Source organism: Phasianus colchicus, chromosome 11 (genome assembly GCF_987193195.1).
Source record: "Phasianus colchicus chromosome 11, bPhaCol1.hap1.1, whole genome shotgun sequence".
Lineage (NCBI taxonomy): Eukaryota > Metazoa > Chordata > Aves > Galliformes > Phasianidae > Phasianus > Phasianus colchicus.
Window position 1 is genome coordinate 20586346 of NC_143446.1, and position 22841 is coordinate 20609186.

The 22841-nt window shown below is 42.9% G+C and overlaps 1 protein-coding gene across 6 annotated transcripts in view; it reads right to left on the reverse strand.

The window, feature by feature from the left end:
• The window catches only part of TMCC1 (transmembrane and coiled-coil domain family 1), an 83127-nt gene extending 67761 nt beyond the window's left edge, over positions 1-15366 (reverse strand). For 4 of the 6 annotated variants that reach the window (XM_090148515.1, XM_090148511.1, XM_031605143.2 and 1 more), the window contains exons 1-2: positions 4882-4996; positions 3363-3604 (exon numbers count right to left, since the gene is read on the reverse strand). The gene's annotated coding sequence lies outside the window, so the exon portion shown is untranslated. Of the gene's footprint in view, positions 1-3362; positions 3605-4881; positions 4997-15344 lie in introns of those variants that run through there. The other 2 variants (XM_090148509.1, XM_090148508.1) reach the window with 2 other exon arrangements.
• Between the last annotated feature and the right edge of the window lie 7475 nt (positions 15367-22841).

Here is a 22841-nt window from a genome sequence, read left to right on the forward strand (position 1 = left end):
GATCAAAAGAACAGTCAGGATCTGCATATTAAAAAACAAACAAATGAAATAGCACGCAAGTAATAACATGTCTTCACTCTCAGCATTCCAGCAAGGAAGAGATGACGAGGACAGTGAAAGCAGCGCGAGGCACACAGCCCAGCCACAGGGGCACTCAGCTCTGCTGGAGGCCAGGATGAGCTGAAGGACAGGAGTTAAGGCGTGAAGCTTTAGGAAAATGCATAAAGAGAAAATTGCCATCTCTGCTGGTTTTCTGCTCCCTTCTCAACCCAGAAATGGGGAGAGCTCAAAATTAAGGACCACAACAATAAAAACCACCTACAGTAACATGCACCTGTAAATATGTTTCCTTTAAAGTGCAGTCTTAAGCACTGCTTGTCAAAATATGCCACAGTTCAGTATCCAAAGGAACTGCTTTAAGTTGTTATAATCACTGTTCTCTGTTGAAGGGATACACAGTGGTAGAGAGTTCCAATTTCAGTGTGGCAGAGGCAACTGTCGCATTGGTGCTGTTGAAGACCACCTATGTCTGGAATTTCCTTCATGGCAGAAGCCTGCACTGAGCGCAATGCTGAGGGCCTCCCTGCAAATACCAAATTATTTACAGGAGCAATTTGAAAAGGATAATCTAGACTGTTTTAGCTTCCCTCTTGTCAAAAAGCTCAATCACTGGTACTGATTTCATTCCTTTAAGTATCTCCTTCTGAGGCCAGTTACACTCCTATTACCCACTCTTGCTATTGGCATTATCTCACTCAGATGTTCCAGACTCTGGAAAAATACATTACTAGGCCATGCCAAGCATTTTGGCAGTAACTTTCCACCAGAGAAAGGAGGTGTGGTAGAGAAAGTTCAGAGATGCTCCTTCCTTCTGCCAGGAGATGCTGCTACTATGTGTCAAAGCTGACTCAAATGTCAGGAACAAGTGAACCACAAAGAATGGAAAAACAGCTATTTTCATCCCACTTCCCAAGAGGAGATAAAAGGTTACAGCACAGCTATTTCGGGCACTACAGAGACTGAGTCGAAAGAACTGGTCAGAAAGAGACTGCTTCTCCTTGCAGCTCCCAGCACCTCCATCTGTGACAATGCCAGCACAGAGGACAAGATTTGAGACCTCTAGTTCTACAAACAAAGCTTTACTACAGGCTTGGAGTTACAAGAGGGTTGATACATGTTACATCAGTAGGCTTGCAAAGGAAGAGATCTACCAGCAACCCAGGCTGCATGTGATTTTAACATGTGTCCCTATCCCTGGGTTTTGGAAAGTATCACATTCACACTGACTTGTGGAAGATGACAGCTGACCTAATCTGGCACAGACTGGTAAAATATTCCCCCCAGTGACTCAAAACCAGCATTCCTTCTTTGAGCAGCATGGACCTGAGAACTTCTATTTTCTAACACCAGCAAGCCATTTGGTGCAGAACAATCACAATGCTTTTCCCACTGACTCAGCTGCTTTTGTTATCAGCCATATGAAAGTTTCCCACTGACTGAGTTAAAAAGTAGCAACTTTGCTATGATTTAGTTTTTCTTTAAGTCAAACTGGTAGCTTACATTACCTTATCACTCAAGCCTCACCATCTAAAAGTTATTAATGAAGAGGCTAAACAGGATTGAACACAGTGCCAAACCCTGGAGAACTCCACTAGCAACAGGCCTCCAGCTGGGCCTTCCTGCCCCTGATCACAATTCTCACAAGCAGTATAGCAATTAGATACACAGACAACAAGTAGGATAGCAAACTATCTCAATATTTCTCATCCACCTCAGTGTCCACATATCTAGTTTGCATTTCCTCAGTTTACCTATGAGAAAGTTAAGGTAGACCGGTGAAAGCTCTACCGCAGTTGAACCAATCAAACCCACCAAGCCAGTCATCTCTTTGTAGAAAGCTGTCAGGGTGGTTAGGCACAATGACTAACAGACAATCACCTCCTTGTTTTTTTAACATGCTTGGAAACTGTTTCTAGCACTATTTATTTGATCTCCTTCTGCAGAACGGAGGTGAGCTGACTGACCCACTCATGGTTCTCTCCTTAAAAAGATTCCCCCTGGAAGATGGGTGGAACTTGTTTTCTTTGAGTCCATAGGGACCCTCCTCGATCAGCACCGCCCTCCCAAGATAACAAACAGTGGCTTTGCAATGGTATCAGCCAGCTCTCTTTCCACTCTCATGGGCGCATCTCAATAGGTGCCACAGCCTTACTTATATGTTCCCTAACCTGTTCCTCCCCACCACTGAACAGTGTTTTCTGCTTTCAGCCTTCCCACCACAACCCTGCTGCTGGACCAGCTCAAGACTGAATCTAGATGTTATCTCAACCCAAATCTCACATCACATAGGATCACAATGGCCACATCCCTCAGAAAGGTTCTTTTCCATCAAAAATGCTTTCACTTCAGTAAATCACTCTAGACCTGAATCAGTAAGCTCCACCATAACAGACTCTGAACAGAAGTCACTCCTTTTCCATTTCTCCAATCTTAACCATTACTCAGACTCACTGTAATGTACTCTATCACTGTTCTTTACTCAGGCACCAGATGATGTTATTCATCACTGCCACCACTCACCCACAATCAGGCACTTGTTCAGCTCTCTCCTACTGGTGGTGACTTACCAACACTAAGCCTCCATGGGTCTGCAGCTTCTATTGCTCTCAAGAAGGCCAACAGTCTTTCTGCTCCCCATTACCATACCCAAAGATTATAAAAAGCATATTTATTTGCTAACAGGATAATTACCATGGCAACTAACCTCAGGAAAATCACAGCCAACAGCTCCAGAATGAAAAACTGGGCCAACAAAGGGAGATTGATCAGCGCACGCAGCTCTGAGAAATACTGAAATCTGCCAAATTTCTCTCTGAAGAAACCGTAAGCGTAGGTGTCTGCAGAATTCCCACCACAGCTCATCTTCTAAGTTGGACCAATGACACACCACCACCCAGCTCTGTATCTCAGCACCCTTTAACATACTTTGAAATGCTTTAGTTACCCTTCAGAACAGTATTAGAGCAACGTTTCTCCAATGTATACTAATTCACCTTTCAGACTAGTCATGCCAAAAGAAAAGTAGCATGCTCCAATTCTTTGTAATAAGATGGATTTCTCCTTACACGTCTTCCCACTATTCCTCTTCCTCCAACACATAGCAGACATTGGCCACCTACAGCACGTAGGGAGCCCTAGACCCAATGACTTGTGTTCTGCCCAGGTAGCACGTTTTACAGCCCTTGTTCATTGCTACTCTTGAAAAGCCCTAGCAAAGGTTCACTCTCCAAACATATCTGTTATTGATTTCAATAACAAATTTTGATTACCCACGTGTTACGAGATATAAAAGGTATACATACCTCAGCATTGCTCAGGCTTGCTCATCTGCTTGCATAGATATGCTCATAGCTATAATCCAAACATCTTCAGTAAAGATCTAGAAATACTTTAGAAATATATATTCCATGAGAAAGAGGAAAGTCAAGGGAGGGCAGGACATAGCATTTGTTGGCTCCTACATTTGCAGACAACTGCATTCAGTAGTATGGGTCATCTTCACAGCAAGTCTTGGCAACAAAGCTTCTTCATAAAGGACGAAGACCTGCCAAAATTAATAAGCACAGTAAGAAAAAAGCATTGACATCTGATCAGCAACAAAACACCACCGCAAATCCATCTCCTTCAAAGAGAAGAACCTATTCTAACTTGCAGTGCATTTCTGTCAGCTTTGACACATTTAATGTCAAGAGACTGCTTCTACTATTGCCTCCTATTCTGAGTAGTTCACCCTAATAACTTAACTCAAAGAGAAAAAACTTGGGGCACCTGGGTTAAGCCTGACCATAAGGGAGCACACAGCATAACATCACACTGCAGAGCGCCATATTTCAGATAAAGCTTCTAAGCATACAGGAACACGTCAGCATTTAGAATGGTTGTTCTACCGTTCATTCATTAAAAAACAGGACTGAGATGCAACAGAAATCCTTAATTGCCATTGTTTGCTATAGAAAAGTGGAAATCCCCAGGCAGCGAATCCAGCCCTACACCGCGCCGCTCCCACCATCCATGTGCTCAGCACATCCCGGGCACAAATCCCAGCGCTGCCCACAGCAAGAGGAGGGCAGAGGCAGCACACCTGCAGGGGGAAAGAGCTACAGAGCTACGGATGCACCTGGGTTAGCACTGCCTTTGGTTACTGCACCTTTAACTATGACCGAATAAGACGCTGACAGAGCTCAAACCAGGGAGCTCCCTGGGGGGAAAAAAACAAAAAACCAAAAGCCCACGAAAACCAAAGAATCGTGTGGGATAAGCACTGCGGGGGCACAAAAGAAAACTTTTAGGTTTTTTTTGTTTGTTCGTCCTGAAATACACTGGCTTCTACGTATTCCTCAGCCCACCGCAGCTCAGCGGACAGAACGAGCGGCCACGGGCCCGCCCCGCCCCGGGCAGCGCGGCGCGGAACCCGCGGGTGAAGCAGCGGAGCCGGGGCTGCGGGCGGCCCTCAGCCCCTCAGCCCAGCCCCTCAGCCCCGCGCGCCTCCGCAGCGCTGCGCCGCCGCCGCCACCGCGCCCCCACGCGCGGGCTCCGCTCGGCCGCCCCGCGCCTCCGGCTGCCGACGCGCACCGCGAGGCCGAGAGCGCCGCCCTCCCGCACCGCTCCCCCGCCGCGCCGCCCCCGCCGAGTTTCCCGCGGGCAGGAGCCGAGAAGGACCCGGCCGGCCGCGAGGCGGCGGCGGCGGCGCGAAAGCGCGGCCGAGCGGCGGAGCCGGAGGAGGCCTCGGCGCCCGGCCCGCGGAGATCGGCCCCGCCACGCTCGCGCCGCGGCCCCGGGGAGCGACGGCGGCGGCGGCGGCGCCGCCCGCGGGTCACCCACCGCCGAGCGAGGCGCCCCCGCCGCGCCGCCGACGGCCGCTCCATCCCCGCGCGGCGCCGCCGCCGCAACGTTCGCCCGGGCCGCGCGACGTCAGCGCGCCGCGCCGTCGCCGTCGCCGTTGGAGGCGTAGCGACGCGCGAGGCCCCGCCCACATCAGCCCCGCCCCCGAGATGCCGTGCGCGTCACGTGCTTTGTCGCGCGCCTCCTGCGGAGGGCCCGCGCTGAGACACGGGAGCGCGCGGCACCGTCCGAAAAGACCTGCAGCGCCGCGTCTGCTGCCGCGGATCTCCTCGCGCTGCCGCGCTGTGAGCACCGATTCTGCCCGGTATGATTCTGCTCTGCAGAGCAGCTGGAGGGCTCTCTCCTGTGAGCTGCAATGTGACGGTGATGGAAGTCACAACAGAAAGGGCCCTGATAAAATAGCCACTGCTGGAAGCAATTTAAGAAGGGCAAAAATTAAGCCTCGTTTTTCGCAGGAGTCAGTTGGAATAATTTCCCTTTAAAATCAATGGAGTCATTTTAATTAAAATATTAAATCACAAAATGCAAGCAGGATTTTAGGGGCAAGAATCAGCAGGCAGTGAAGTGCTTCAATGGAAATCTTTCAGGCTAAAGGCCAGAAGTCTGGAATGGTAACAGAGCTTTGCTTTGAAATTCTCCAGGAACAGCTCCTGACTCGGGGTCACTGAGCCCTATGTAGGTGTGTGGGCAACTCACAAAATCCCAGATCAGAAATTGCTGTAACACTCATGTGCAGACAGTGCCATGCCACATCACATCACATCACATCACATCACATCACATCACTGCATTGCTGTGACAGCTGCTGATGTTTCAGCAGTGAATTCCAGCCAAGCTCCAGGTAGCACAGCACTCCTGCACTTCAGGCTGAGCACCACATCTCAAACCCACCAGCGTACACAAGGCATCTGCAGGCTATGGGGAGGATGGAGTGCGCCCGGCTGCAAAGAAGCATGCTGCAAAATATGAAGTGCTTACTGTATTGCAACCAGATTACTGCCCTGTGTTGTAAGTGAACAGACTTTCAATAAACCACTAAGCCACCTTCAGCTGCAGAATGACTCCTAGCACCTCACACAGCAGAGCACAGTTTCCCAAGGCATGGGAGAAAACAAGCCTTTCACTGCCAAACAGCCTCTTGGCTCTCCTTGTGTTAAAGGAGCAGGAAAGGACAGTGATGCTTTGAACGGCTACAACAGCTTGGAATGTCTTTGAAGGGTACAAACCGTCCAGCTTCAGCACACCGAAAACACTCCCACCCGAGATACATCAGAGGTATAATGTATCTCCAGTTGGGCATTAGAGGGTCAGTAATTTGACCTTCTGGCTTCTGTGAATAAACTGTTGCAACTGTGCTCCTGTGCAGGAATACTAGAGAGTCTTCAATGAAATTACAGCTTGTTACAACTTGAAAGGAGCATTTTACTCCCTAGATAAGGGTGTAATGCAATAACACAAAGAAAAATACTGCACTTTCATTTGCAAAGCACTCTGTCCATTGCAAGTGCTCTAATCCAGCCTAGGAAGTTAATAAAACAAAAGCAATTAATACTTACAGTAATAAAATTGCAACCTTTTCCATCTGGCATTTTCAAACAAGTTAGCCTCAAATCAGTGCTATAGACATAGATAAATATGACCAACCCTGCCTGCAGGTCAGATGCTTTTCTAGAATATGTGCTATTGAGCTGAAAGAGCTTTTCTCAAACACTGAAGCCTGTGACTCGTGGATGTGCAAAATATCACCCACTTGTCTTTCCCTACAGAGTCGGGAAGGAGGGCAGATAACCAGCTTAGAATCTAAGAAAGCCCGTGCAAATGTCAGTAAAGTCATCTGGTGTTTTTTTTTTGTTGTTGTTTGTTGTTGTTGTTGTTTTCCATTAGAGGGTGTTGACAAAGCAATGAGCTACTGCACTAATTTATCTGCTGGTGAGTCTCTTTGGTTTCAGTAGAGTTAAAACCATAGATGAAGGGACCACTAGACTAAAACCACTGTGGGCCCCACAGAATGAGAGTGACAGTTCACTTCTGCATGGCCATATTCATTTCCAGAGCACCAAGCATGAGGAAAATGAGTAGAGAAAGGAATCTTTTTTCTAATATGTGTATGCATATCCCCTTTTGTCAGCCCTGGCAGAGCCTAGTAAACTCTGTTAGGCTATGATCTTTACAGATAGTTTCCTGAATGGCTCAACTTCATTCGCTAGATAGTGGTGTAATGCAACAACAGAATGAAAAGCAATTGACTTTGATTTTCAAATGGTTTTGCCTTCTGTAAGTAAGCAGGACCTACACTAACACTCCAAATTTGAAAGTAACACCACTAGTATCAATAATCAGAAATACAGATCCACTCCCTGAGGCTCTTCAAACAAAGCCACCAGCATTACTAACTTACTGATGCTGGAAGGGCAAACTTACAAACTACTGAGCAGTTAAGGGGAAAAAAAGCCCTTTTTCTGCCTCAGAAGGCCCTGTCTGGGGCCATCTCTGGATTCACTAGCTAAGGAAAGCAAAGGCCAGACTCCAACAGATATTTACAACAAGCAAATAGAGACCAGAAATACGCGAGTGAGAAGTTCACAAGCCAAAGATGACTGGCAAATATCCCAAGTCACCTTCACATGTATTGCTGAGGCAGCATATAACAGGGTTGGCACATTTCAAGGAACAGGGAAGGAAGGGGAGCAGCAAAACACATCTAGTAGAAGGTAATGGTTCCAGAGTATGTAGATAGTATTAAGGGGACACTGATGAAAAAAGCTGATGTGATGGTTTAATAACAAGGAAGGGACGCTCTGAAGGGATTAACACTCAGTCATAAAAAGCAGTGAGGATGAACATGGGGCCTGGAATGCACTGCTTTTGCCCACTTCCAGGGAACACGTTCCTTACAGTAGTCTGATAACCAAAAGCCAAGGAGATTCGTGAAGTTGGACCACATTTTTGTGCCCAGTTTTGGGCACTCCAGGACAAAAAAGAGAGTCCACTGAAGGGCCACCATGATGACTAAGGGACTGGAGCACCTGTCATTTGAGCAAAGGCTGAGAGAGCTTTGTTGAAGTGAATGGATTCACTATTAACTGAACTGCGTGACTGCAGCCAGCAGTGGGGGAGCGTGTTGTTTCCTGCATTTCCAGGCACGGGCAGTTGGAACCCCTGCTGGGGCCCAGACCAGCAAACCCTCAGCATCACAGCTCCCACAGCAACGTGGCAGGCCCTAAGCACATCTGACTGCACCCCGCCCTGCATCCATACGTGCCCTTGCACTGCTGGAGCACGTTGCTGGTGGGCCCCAGCGCTCCTCAGAGAACCAGGATAAAACCCCGGAGCTTTTTAGTTCCCCTTGGAGAACAAAGAGTTGCTGCAGGGTGAGCACAACAAGCGGGTCCCGGTATATTCTTTGAAAAATTCCTTCGTTTTGTTTTATCCAGCAGTGCCACCTCCTGCTCCCGGCCCCTCGCTGCACGATGCCGGCACGGCCCCGCCCCGCCGCGTCGCAGAAGGAATTCTGTGAGCTCCTGAAGTTTCAACGAACCACAGAGCCCCTTCGGTATTTCGGGCCCCGCAATTCGCCTTCACCACAGGCGGTAACGGCCACGCAGCTCACGGTGCGTGACCCACGGCCGCCTTCCGCCGCACGAGTCCGGGACGCGCTCAGTGCTCGAAACGGGAGGGCACCGCGCACCCCGCGTTACCCCGAGCACGGGCGGGAGGAGTGCGCTGCGGGGCTGCGGGGCTGCGGGGCTGCGGGGCTGCGGGGCTGCGGGGCTGCGGGGCTGCGGGGCTGCGGGGCTGCGGGGCTGCGGGGCTGCGGGGCTGCGGGGCGGAGCAGCCATTTCATCCCAGTTGGAGGAGCGCGTGTCCTCTCCAAGCTCCGCCAGGGGGCAGCACCACCCCGAAGCCGGCAGGGCCCGGGCCGGGCGCGCTGCGGAGCGGAGCGGAGCGGACTTCCAGCGGGCATCGATCCGTCACGGCGGCAGATGTCAAAGGCAGATGCGAATATTTCTTAGACTCCAAATGTGTCAGTGTGCTAAAAGGATTGAAGCTGATGGAAGGGATCAGCAGCTATCTATCTAAACTTTCACACAGACACGGTTATATTAGATCTAATACTAATTCACAGCAAATGTCACACACAATCACAGAAACGCCAAGTTTTCTCTGTTTTCACACCTGGACAAAAGATGGGATTTGTATTACCACGTTAGTATGAAAATAAAATCAGGAAACCACAACTCCTGACAAAATGAAGAAATCCCCAACAAAACACACACCCTTCATCTGCAACTTCAGAATTACTGAGCTTTGTGACTAACGAAAGCTAATAGTCTCATCTATTAGAAAGGTTCGGAAGTAAGGTTAGCAGATGTTTAACACTCTAAGGTACGTTAGTGAGAGTGCAGCTCTCTGCTTTGCAAATGCAGCTTTAAGTCAGCCCTGCCACATGCAGCTCTGGGCTCTCCACCCCTGACGAGCAGCTGGCCTCACTGCTTCCTGACAGCCTCTGAATAGCAGAGGGGAGCACACAGATGCAGGCCACTGAAGACATTATTGATCCATTCACTACAACGAGACATCCTAGAATGATGATGATCAACCACAGGGCTTGCTTACTCAGAAACAAAGGATCAATACTCAATATGACAGCTTGGGAGCAATGATTTGGTGGCATGATAAGTTTCTCTCTTTATGACAGTGAGTACCAAACAACTTCCAGTTCTTACATACTGAGAGAGAAAAAACACAATTACATTTTTCAGTGTAAGTAAAGCTTACCAGGGCTGCCACGTCACCGAGGATAAATGCAGAGAATGAAGTCTGTGGAGGACAGCATGTGGATACAGCACACTCATCTACGTTTCCCAGGGACTCAGTGCTCCTAGGCTTCACAAGAAAAATACAAGGCCTGTGTATATACTCCCCTAGTTCAATTTACTGGTAAGAGCCTTTGTGAGAATGAAACAATATTCTTACAAGAAGCAGCCAACTGTAAGGGGAGTATTTTATGAGAAATGCTGGGAGCATAGAAAGCAATAATCATGAGGTTGCAAATTTTAATGACTAATTTAAGTTTAAAATTGCCTACATAATGGCCATATCTTAAGAACTTTAGTCTATCAGATCTTCTGTTCTAAATCCTCCAATGTAGCAAGAAATGTAAAAGCACAGCAATAAAAGCCAAAAGAAGCAATAAAATCTGTAATTTCTATTTGTGCTGGAGGTCATGAAGTGTCTTTAAATAAAATATCACTTTGTCAATTTAATTGCTTCTTTTTCTATCAGCTCTTTACACTGGTCTAATATCTTAGCACTGAACCTGTGTCCATGGATGCTAAACTGACTTTCTCTTATGTACTTGGTTAGATATTGAGGACATAAAATATTTTTCTGGTGTTGTAATCAAGACTTGTCAACAGAAAAATCTGTTCCACACAAGGTGCTGCTGAATCAATAGGTAGAAGGCTGAAAGGAAATGTAACCTACCAGGGAATAAAGACACATTTTGCAGGAACAATGTGTTGTCATTAGGTGTGATAATTGGGCAAATTGTGACGTGATCTTAAAAGCTTCTGCTGGTTGTATTCCTTTGAGTGCATTACTCAATTAGGGGAAAGGTGCATTAGATATGCCTTGCTTCATTGTACTTCTGAAGTGGAGCGCAGGTGTGGGAGAACAAACAAGTTTGCAATCCTTGCTTTGCAAATCAATTCTTAATCACTCAAGTTCTTATTTCCATACTAGATTCAACTTGTTGATATTTATTGCAATTTGCAATTTGGTAGCTCCCCTTTTGTAGTTCAAATGGGTAGAAGAGATTTTTTAAAGCTTTTAATTCCTAGCACTAGTGCTTATGACTTATTTCAAGTAAAATGAGTAGTTATAATGAGATACCCAACCAAAGACTGGATTAAGCCCTGCTGAAAAGTGAAGCAAGTAGTGTATAGCTCCATTTCGCATTACCCTCGCTAGGGATTTACTCTGTTTCTTTTGTGCTTTTTTTTTTTTCCCCAAAAATCTACCCTTAGAAATTATTTCTACCATCCTCAAATTGAAAAAGGGATGTTATCAAAGCAAAAAAGTGCATGAAGAGAATTCAGCTTTTCTTCTGATAAAAGAATGACTGCTAAAAAATGATTGCTTGACATCCACTCAGATAATTGGCATGTTGTTTTCAGATATCTGATAAAACAGCTCTGAGAGGGAGTTTATCAGCTCTTAAGAGGCAACTCTGAACAATCTAAGGACAAAAGAAAGCAAAGACATTGCAGTTTGAAAACGAGCTGTCTCCTTCCAACATGAGTAACTGCCTTCTTGGTCACTGTGTTACTTGTGAGGAGGAAGAAAGAAAGGCTGGGATGTGAACTACCTGCAGGTGCCATGATCCATGTCAAAAAGAGAATCAGAATAGATATCTCCTTCTGTCTGTAAACTACGGGGTGTTTGAGGTGTGTTTGAGGATGCTGCTGTTTTGTTTATTCTTCCTCACCTTACCCAGTGATGGACTGCTTTTCAGGGTGGGATCTGCACTGTCAGAGAATCTGGCTTGAGGTACAAACCACAATTATTACAGGGGGTAGCACTATCATGAAAAAGTGCCCCAATTTCCCATTTGTGGAAATACTTATCTAAATTAAATGCTAATGCAAGAATAATATTTACTACACGCTTCACTGCTTCTTCATAGTTAAATGTAATTGAATTATGTTCCAATTCTATGTGGAAGCATCCCATGAAGAACAAAGTCATAGAACAGACCCAGCAGCCCTGAAATTCTCTCTGGCAAGGAGTAATTAAATAAGCATTTGGGATCTTTCTTTTCTAAATGAGCAGATAACAATCCCTACCTTTAATAAAATAAGCAAAGAACAGTTTGTTGCGATCCTAGAATTAATTGCACCATATAAACAGGTCTTAATACACCAGGATGAACACAAAGTAAAAATGTCAGTCTTAGTCCTGGGAGTGGCTAGTTCCATGCCAGAGAGTCCTGACTCTTCTCGATTCACCTGATCACTATGCTGAGCTGAATCCACTGGAGCCCAGCAGGCGCTACAACTTGTGCATGTGAGAATGCAGTATGATGGGAAGAAGGCGGCACAATTCCTTGAACTCATATAACAATCTGAGAAATATCTGCTTAAATTACTGCTTAATAGCAAGGACACCAATCAAGTATTTTAGTTTTCTCATTGGTCCTTAGGTTCCCCTAAAAGTAGTTTCTAAACTGTGACAGATACCGTAAGGAAAAAATCCTTCCCTAAGAGCACTCGTAGCAGTGTAAGGCTTGCCACCCGGCCAAACAACCCAATAAAACTGCTGTCTCTGCTGTCTGCTTAGTAGCTAAATTAGGAAGCTGGAGTGTTCTTATTATCTAATCTCATCTGAGAAGTAGAGAGACTTAATTTAAAGACATTTTGTTCAGTCAGAAACATCTAAATGATCATTGATTGTTTTTCCTTAGCTGGATGTGTGAGTCTCTTTAAAGCAGAAACTGCTTATCATTTGTGCTCTGTCCCTGTTGCCAGACAGGCTAAAGGGGTTGTGCCAACATTTCTGGAATAAGAACTGCATTTGAACAAGACAAACTTAAACTCTCGCACTTCTGAAATCACAACAATGGCCACTGAATCAAGATGAAGAAGTTCAACTTCAGTCACTTTGCTTGATTAGAAGCATGTAAAAGAAAAATCAATCCAGAAAAAGTCCTTCTGCATTGACACTTCCCAGTAGCTGCGCAGTTGCAGGACTCCTGTAAGAGCGTGAGATTTGTTGATAATTAGAATTCAAAGTTATGAGGAGGTAGGAAGCAGAGATGTTTTGTGATGTGATCCAAGTGTTGTAAATGGAGATGATTGGAAGTTTTTCCTCAAAAGTGCACTCACTCAGTGATATGAACTAATCTGTTGGAGCCGAGACGCTCTGTGTCACCTGTCCATCTGTGCTTAGCTTCACTCAGTGACGCCTAACTGCGGCACTTCATCTAGTGCTGCAGGATAGCACATTCCACCACGTATATGCTCAGTGTCGTGGGTTTAGTTCATCTCTAGCATTATTAAAGGAATAACGTCATTGCATTCGATGCTTTACAGTTCTCAGAGTAATCAAGTCAATTACAATATTTTACTGCACTTGATTTCTTCACCAACATTCAGCTCAAATTTTATGCATTCTGATTTTATTCTTAGATTTTCTGAAGTCATAAATATTCAGGAGTGTTTATAAAGCAGAATAAAATTTGGTTGTATATAGCACCTCTTGTACTTGGGCCACATGCTTTGCTTCTCAAACTAAACAATTTTGATTCTTGTGACTCCTGCTCTCATTTTTTTCTAAATCAGACACCCTTTCACAGCACCAAAAGGAGATAGAAATGCAAAATATAAGTGCCTCTTAAGCAGCAGGTCACTGCAGGATCATCTCTGCTCTTAAACCTACAATGTTTTACCAGTATTTCCCTTTTCCCTATTGGAAGACCTGGCACACCCTAGACCTGGTGTGATGTGCTCATAGGAAGAAATAATGATGGATGTATAGAATTCTTCATTCTACAGAATTCTCTAAACATCTCATAGTGAGATCAGAATTTCTGCTGTCCAGCAGAAAAATGACAAATGCATACATAACTGAGGCCAAGGGCAGTGTGTTGGGTTGAGGTACCCAAATTCTTTCCAAAGAATCACATTAAGGAGCAGAGCTGAACCGTCACAGATAGAAGAAAAACATCTCATTTTGTTGAGATGTGAAACACTTAATGTAAGCTAGCTGCAGTTAAGCTACGTGACACATTCACAGATGTGCACAGGACAAACATCTATCTAGAGGTGTTTCTCAGTTCCCCATTACAGACTGCACTGATTAATGCTACATACCTTCAAGTAAAAAAAATTGCTACATGTCTTCTTTATTCCTATGACAGTATGGAAGTATGACAGCTTATGGAATTACTCTGCTCAGTACCCAGCCCCAAACAGATCTAAAAGTGATTTTAATGAAGATGAAGTTTCTGTTTTTCAATAAAAGCATAAGTACCTGTAAAAGGTCAATAAGATTTACTCTGATATAAGCCTAGAGATCATTTGTTACTGAAATGACAAAAAGATACTGTGTCTATAAAGCAGAGAGAATGACCAATTACACCACTTGTTTACCAGGTAACCCTTGGCATTTCCATAATTTTCTTAAGACTTAAGCTTTGCTTACACAATGTTAGCATGGAAGGCTCAGAAATAACCACCGATTATTGATGAAGCCTTCTAAAACATATTTCAAAAACAGTCTTCTTGTCCCTGATGAGCCACTTATTCTCAAAATGCCAAAATATTGAGTCATAGTTTTCAGCAGTAGCTACAAAAACATAAGTTATTGAAGTTTTAACTCTGCAGCTTCCATGATAGTTCTCTGAATCAAACCATTATTGAAATGAAGATCTAAAAAGGATTCCTAAGATATTTTTCAGACTTCTTCCAATTGTAGGTCTATAAGCATTTTCCAAGGAAGATACAGATCATTACAAAGCAAATTTATTAAAAGGACTGATTTTATTAATGACCTTTTACTCATCCTTTTGAAGTCATTCCAAACTCTGCATTGTCTCATATTACAAGTTGAAAACCACTGACGCAATACAGCTATCTCTACACCATAGGATATAAAAATAACCATCTAAGAATGCACTTCTAGAATTCTGTCACACCAGGCTTTAGGTGCCGACATGAAACATTTTGGATCGGATAGCAGCTATAAAAAAGGAAGAAAGAGACGATCACTAGTGCCTGGAGGAGGAGAAAGCTGTTTATGAAAGTCATCAGTGGTTGGTAGAAAGAATCCTGAGAAACTGCTCACCTAGCAGGATCTTACATCAGTGTCCTTGAGCCAAGAAAATGTTCATATCACAGTCACACCAAAGCTTCATGTGAGTCCACTCATACACACCTTTTCTATTTACTGTTTTCTTGACATAAATTTGCATGTCAGACCCACTTTGTGAATTCAGACAGACTGAGAGTTGGAGTTGTTCAGTCTGGAGAAGGTTCTGGGGAGACCTCATTGTGGCCTTCCAGTACTTAAAGGAAACTTATAAACAGAAGAGAGACTGACTTTTTACAGTCTGATAGCGATAGGACAAGGGTGAACAGTTTTAAACTAAACAAGGGGAGATTAAAGTCAGATGTCAGAGGGAAATTTTACTCAAAGGGCTGAAAGGCCCTGGCACAGGTTGTCCAGAGAAGCTGTGGGAGCCCCATCCCTGGAGGTGCCCACGACCAGGCTGGATGGGACCCTGGGCAGCCTGAGCTGGAGGGAGCAACCAGCCCACAGCAGGGAGTGGGGCTGGCGGTAAGTTTAAGGTCCATTCCAATCTAAAACATACTCTGCAATTATGTTAGTTATTTCATTCATACACTTGTAATGCACCATTACATTATCTGTATAGCACTTACCATAACAGGATTCTGATCTTCATTGTTGCAGCACCACAGGACTCTTAATGACATGTAACCTAGAAGATAAAGTGACCAATCTTACTGTAGGAGCAGTAACATATAGTGAGCCAATTTAAACTCTCAGAAAATGAGTAGACCAAATAACATGGTAACTACTAAGAAAATAGAGACAAATCAGGAGCAGTTCATTAGTAACAAACCCATACATTATGCATATGAACATGCACAGACACACAGAAACAATAGTAAGGAAGGTTGTAATACTTGAACAAACTTTTATCCAATTCGGCTGTCTCAGCTGATATGACAGGCTCCTGAAATGGTTGGTTTTTAGTAAGATCAGATCCCCGTTCAAAATTCCTCCCTACATTTGATTCCTATGAGGACAGCTGCTCTTGGGTGCTGTGTGCAGGCAGGTAGAAAGGCAGCTGGCTTGTTGGTGGGGTCCTGCCATTGGCCCCATTTCTCTTTGCTATCAGACCATTGTAGAGAGCTTGAGGGCAATCAAATTCATGTTGAATCCTTAAAGCAAGACTCAAGATTGCTTTGTTGAATAATTCTCACCAGTGAATAGTTGCCTCCTATGACAACATCAAGCAACAAGAAGAAATAAAATTATTTAATTTTAAAGCCACAATGTAAACATCGAGATTTTAAGAGGAAGACGTTCTACCATCAGCCACGAGGGCAAGTTCTGGAGCTTTCCATTCTGCTTTTACTCGGTCTCCATATTCATGTTCCTGCTGTGGCCTCTAATCTTTAACCACTGGGCTTGCACTGTGTATGTGAAATCTTCAGGAGCTTCTGAGCCCTGTATCTTTGATATGTGAATAAGCAGGGACTATCAGGTGGGATTTTTAAATATGCTCTGTGTTGATAACTCCCAGTGAACTCGACAGAAGGACTACATAGGTCAAGCTAAGAATTGGAAACATAACATCCAAACCAGCATTTCCAAATACTTCATGTCAAAGGCTAAATCTCTCATTGCATTTTCCCTTGCTCCCAAACTTACCCTCTTCCACACCCAATTGTGGTTTCTCTATCATAATTAGGATTGTGTTAGCAGAAACTGTAAAGGAATAGCACAGAAGAAACAAGTACATGACTCCCCTAATTGCAGTGGGGACCAGTGACCTTTTTACAGACCCTCGACTGACTTTGCAAGCTATCTGACAATGTCAATCAGGCTTGCTTCTTAAAAGGAAGCTGCATGACCACTGTTTCTGTCAGAGCACATGAAATATCAATCTCTTATTTCTATACTGTTAATTTCTCCCAAACTGGAAAGCAAAATTTTGTCAAGTTATACCAAGCTGCTGCTTTCTCCAAGGATCAATTCCCCACTTAGAACAAAACAAGGATCTCTTGAGTGCTGCAATTAGCAGCTATGAAGAAACAACAGACTGGGAAGCTGCTGGTTGGGTACCTAGTGGCTTGGTCTTTCTTGTTTAATTAAATGATATTATTTGGTTTGAGAGATCTTCGACTGTGTCTTGAACAAGACACATGGCACAACAATATTTTTCCTGAAGATTTCCACTTTCTTCTCAAATCACAGCTTTCTTCTCAATGAGAAGACTATAGAAAAGACCATGCATAAACATTGCTGAATTAATTACAAAATAATTACAGCATTACAGTGAATCCATTGAGATCTTTAATTCCAAACTGCCTCCATCCCAGAAGGAACAAACTGTGAGTTAGACTGACTCTTAAGTATACGATTAAGCCTGCCAAGTTCTGATTCCATAATATGCTGCTTAGTATTGAACATCTATCAGTAAGTTAGTATGCAGGATTAATGTCATAGTGATTTGGTTTTGATTCCTCATGAAACTATAAAACAATTAGCTGATATAAGCAACATGATATTTATAGTCCTTTCAGCAAAAGGTTAAATGCTAGGCAGGATACTTCCCCTTCCCTCCAATATAACAGCCTTCCCTTGCCTCTATAGATTCCAATTGGTGAGCGGAGCTCTGTGCATTCCACGTGGAATTTACTCAGTAATTCTATTAAAAGCTTCCCTTCACAGAAATTAATGTTCTCATCTCATTCACTACTCATTCATTATTTAAAACAGAATACCTAATCTCTGCCTATATTAAGTTTCCTCAAAGGATTTCGTATTTATTTCAAGGAATTCAGGAGACTAAGCTTCAACACTTCTTGTGTTTGCAGAACTACAAAAATCTTAGTCTTAAAGTTAGAACAAAGTTTTGCCATTTTTTTAATTTTTGAAAAGGAGAATCATTTGAAAATATCAGAGCCTTCAAAGGAGGCCCTTTATTTCCATTCCTCACCATTTTCAGGTCACACTTCAAATGACATTTAGGATTAGCCAGTAAAGCTTCTAATGATTTCAGCAGTTTTCTAGGCCCGTTCAGTCCACTAGCTTTAACTAAGAGCTCCCTCAAAAAAGGCCTTTGATCTAGTACCACCAATGCCTGCAGTAAGCAACAGCACCAGCACCAAGACTGGGACCCAATACTGGAGGAAATAGAGTCCACAGTAGAAGAGTTGCCTTCATTTCCCCTCCTAGATTTTATCTTCCCAAGTACTGTAATAAACAGGAAAAGTGTTATTAATCTTCACTGCTTGTGTTTTTTGATAACCTACAACAAAGCCATCTGGGATGTGACACTCTCTGCTGCCAACTCTCATGAAGCTCATCTAGTTGTATACAAAGGAGCACATTTACATTAGTGCTGGTCTGGCAAGACTGAGCTGCATTTCTGAAATTTATAAGGGCTGCTCTGAAAGTAATGCCTCCTGTTTTATCACGTTGGCCCATGTCGTCAGAGGCAGACGCTGGTGGTGCAGCAGTGCCACTGCGGCAGCGGACGGTCAGCCTGACAGAGCGGCGAGTGACAGGGAAGTGCGTATGAAGCAAAGGGGTGGAATTGAGTTCTGCATGTGGAAAAGACAACACCACTGCTATTCATCAACACTGAGCACGTATGGAGACCAAGCAGTGGATGTGAGCACAGTGAGGGGTGGGCGCTTCATTTCAGCATTGGCAACAGTGGGTCACCTCTACTGGTGCAGATTTTTACAAGCATGGCGTGCAGGCTCTGGTTCACAGTAGGTGAAAATGCATAGCTAATGGTGGTGATTATGTTGGAAAATAGTGTGTTGTAGCCAGGAAGGTGCTCTATCCAATGGTCATTGTGCTCTTTGTAGCTGTTGTACTTTCCACAGAAATAATCACAGAATCACAGAAACACCACGGTTGGAAAACACCTACAAGATCATCCAGTCCAACCATCCACCTACCACCAATAGTTCTCACTAAACCACATCTCTCAACACAATATCCAAACGTTCCTTGAATAAATAGGCTGCTCCAAAAGTAGTACCTCCTATGTTGTTCCTGCATCATTACATCTACTGAAAAATCTACCTAGGCTCATTAACCTAGCAAACACATTTAGAAGAGTATGTAGCTACACCTCTATGGAATCATGCCCTCAGACATAATTAATATTCATTACAAGATTCGTAGGTTATAGTGTTTGTTGTAATATATTTCATTTTATTAACTATCATTGGAAAAAGCTGACATTTTGGGGGGATTAGAAGTCCTTTTACAGTCCTTAGAATTGAGACAAACTTTCATAGACAAATAGACATAGACTTTCTTCAAGCCTAAGAAAGGTTTTCTTAGTATTCCTGAAAGTTTCCCTGACTTGTACAAAGGTATCTTTGCTCTAATGTAAACTATAACAAGATCACTGCAGCTAAAACCACTTCAGGACTCTGATGTTATACAAACCAAGATGAAGTGATCTTATGACTGTCACAAAAACACAGTATGTCATCCACCTGCCTAGCAGACTAGTCACATATACCAATGCGTTTTAGAAGGATCACGCAGGAAAAGAGATGTTCACCTGTTCACAATACCCACCCTCTTAAATTTACTCCCTGATTAGCTCAATTCAGGGAACAAACTGGGAGGAGTGATCTAAAGAAGCTGCACATTTACATTTTCCCCAAGAAAACAAAAGAGCTGATTTGCTTCTGATTTCTGTTGGCAATCAAATAACTCCCATTTTGCAATGCTATTAATAAGAGGAGGTTAACAGAACAGTATGGACTTGCAGCCACTGCAAGAAGTACAGTTCAGTAAATAAACCAGAGGTTAGAATTTAAGGAAGTAGGATGTTAAAAATAAAGTAATGCACCTAATGATTGGAGTGCTTCAAATAGCCAGTGGAGGTATTTCTATCAGCCTAACACACAGGTGTCAGGGAAGCAACATTTTAAATGAAATGTGACTTCTGATACACTAAAAAATATATATATCTATTTTAGTAAGGGAGTGCTTTAGCAAGTGTGTGACCTAGAGCAAACCACTTAAACATTCAGCACCTCTCAGCAAAACTGGTAACAAATGCACTGGTAATTGGTACATCACTTTCACACAATTATCTTTTTATCCTATAGTTCAATAAAAGATGAGCTGTCTCCATAGCAACTTCTAGAATCCAGGATTCCTAGAGGGATGACTGTATTAAAGTAGAATAATGTGTTTCAGTTATCTATCTCCAAACGTGACCAGAGCAATGTGCCCCAGGAAAGATGTAAAAATATCCCAAACAAACATTTTGCAAGAGTAAGTTTACAAAACAAGGAACTTCACCAGATACACAAGTTGAAGTTCAGTACAGCAGTTGAATAAGGGAGTTGTTCTTACTTCACACACTTCTTGCTTTGGGGAAGCAACAGAGAATAAATTCTACATGACAGATGCTAGCCACATTGTTTAAATTTGTTCAAATCTTTTACACTAAAAAGAATCGAGAAAATGTGATTAAACTGTAACAAAGTGAGATTAAGGAACTACTCAGAATTTCAGAATTACTGAAGCCTTCAAACAATGCCCATGTTAATTTATAGCTCAGTACGTTCATTTTTTAAGCTCAGGTGTGGTACCATAAGAATTCTTAGGGAGTTATTACACCCAGAAATGCAAAGCAGCTAGGGTGAAGTGAATGCAATTCTTTACAAGGTTCACTCTGATACAACAGCAGTTCTGAAATCTATGGCATTAGCATTTGACTATACTGTAGGATACTGTAATGGAGAACAAGTCCTGACAGCTAGCCCAGAGAAATTCAGGAGTCAGTTAGGTTTTTCTGATGGATAGTGAGAAAGCAAACAAGGGTTAGATGGCAGACTGGGCAATGACTACACAGTCTCATGCATTAGAGCATCGCTGCGTGTGCATTAAAAGACTCAGTAAGAGGTTTTTGCAACAAGCAGCTCCTGCTATATCCAAGCTAGAGCTGCATATGCAAACCAATATATACTGTCTAGATTAATTTCGGACTAGAGAACAGCATGATAAGAATTATTTCCAACTCAGAGATTGTGAGGATTTTCACATTGTGTCAGATGAAAACTTATTAATTTGTACTCAAAGTTTCCAAGCATAAACCTTAGCTATCCTACCATTTCTTAGTGGCCAAGAAATTCAATAAGTCAACTGCTGTATCAGAAGTGGCATCTGACGCATTCACTCAGTGTGAAGATGAAACACATTCATATAGGAGACTATTTTTTAATATCAGATTCTTAGCTTTCCTTGAGTTAATTTGCTTGTATGACTTCATATATATGAAAGTGTGTGAGCTGTGTAAACTTCTCTTTTTCCCATCTATCTTTTTCAAGAGCCATGCTTCAAAGGACAAGAGGATTTTTTTAAACTCAACGCAGCATATGGATCCTTTAAACTCAGGGAAAAAAAATCTAAGGCTAGCCCTAGTTAAATCAAAGGAAAAGCACGGCTGCTTTCAGTGGACTTGATTAGGCATTTGGTTAGGACAAATCAGGGGCTAAGACAGCTATTGGCTTGTTAAATATGCAAATCTGGTATTAATTAAGATATTTAAAGTACTTTCCAGTATTCTTTAGATTCCTGGAAAGTCCCAACTCACTGCCTAAAACTAAAAAACCACAGGAATTGTCCTCACAGGAATCTCTGCTTTGAATTAAGGACTATCAGTTGTCCAGTCTCTGCCTACTGATCAGCTCACATGCTCTGCACATGAGGCGTGGGATGTCTCAAGCTCCCACAGAAATCCAAACAAGAAAGAAAATACATTCCATTTTTAGTATAACTGTTCAAAATACAGTTCATATCTCTAGCCTCAGGGCAAATCTGGAACAGATACACTGACAGCGATGACTATCCTCAAAATACAACACTTTAATTGTTATTTTAAAAAAATTATTTATTCTGATACTTTTTCTCTAAGATATTAAGACAAAATTCAAGAGAAGACATTCTCATGGAAGAAGGCTGAAGTAACAGCTTCCCCTGAAGTCACCCCAAAGAAACCCAAAGAACTGAAACTCCAAAGAACTGAAAGCAAGGCTCTTATTGTGTATTTTCTGTTCTATGACTTTAAGTTGGATGGTGTAAGGGGAAAAAGGTCTGTAAGATGACCACTTTCTGTTAAATTCATATTAGTAATGAGTCACTAAAAACAGAACAACTAACTTCATTCCTTTTTAATCTTATTATGGAGTATTACCATTGTCTGTACAGATGCCTTTCTTTGCCTATACCCTGCATTTGTTACCAAACCATCGCTGGAATAGTGAAATTGCTACAAACCCGCGGCCAAAGAAAGATATCACTATGGAGATTCTCACTCCTTCTTTTATGCATTACAGAAGATGCCACACACAAGCCAGCAAGAGCCCACAGGTGAGCTGAATCCTGCATTACTCCCATATACGAGCAATCTTTATTTCAGTTTTACTCCCAAGCATTGTCATCAGCAAGGATGTGATGTTTCCAAGGAATCACTAGCCCTGTATCTGCATCTCCAGAATGTTCTTAATAGTACTGTGTAGAAGAATATCCTAAAAAGACAGGTTAGAAAAGGAGTCTTATTTCCAGTTACAACAGCATAATACTTTTTGAAACACAAAGCAGCAACATAGCTATGCTTTAATATCTAATGCTACATACTCCATATTTTAGTAGGCTGCTTATGGAAATCTATGCCCAGAAAAAATGGATTGTAAGACAGAAAGTGTTCAGTTCCTTTCAGAATAAGAACCCATCGTATAAACTCATTGAACGATAATCCATTATATTTTTCATTTTATTCCTTAGCTTGATAAACTCTCTCTTTGCATTTACTCTGTAGTGCTCATGTTATAGAAATTACCTAAGCTTCTTCCCATAAAGCAAAAAAAAAAAAAAGGCCTCCCTTTCTCTCTGCTAGTTTACATAAAATCCAGCACAGTCTCCTTAGAGAATGGAAAAGCAGTAAGTTCTGTGAGTCCAGTATGGATATAAGAAGGTAAGCAAATAATCATCAGAGTTTTAAAGTGCATGGAAAACGCAAATCCCTGATATCAATGAAAAAAAAGAAAACACAAGAAAGAAAAAAAAAAACAAACCAGCAACACACATCACCTACATTACCTCACAGCTATTTGCATAAGGGTCCAGAGGCAGTACAGTATAAG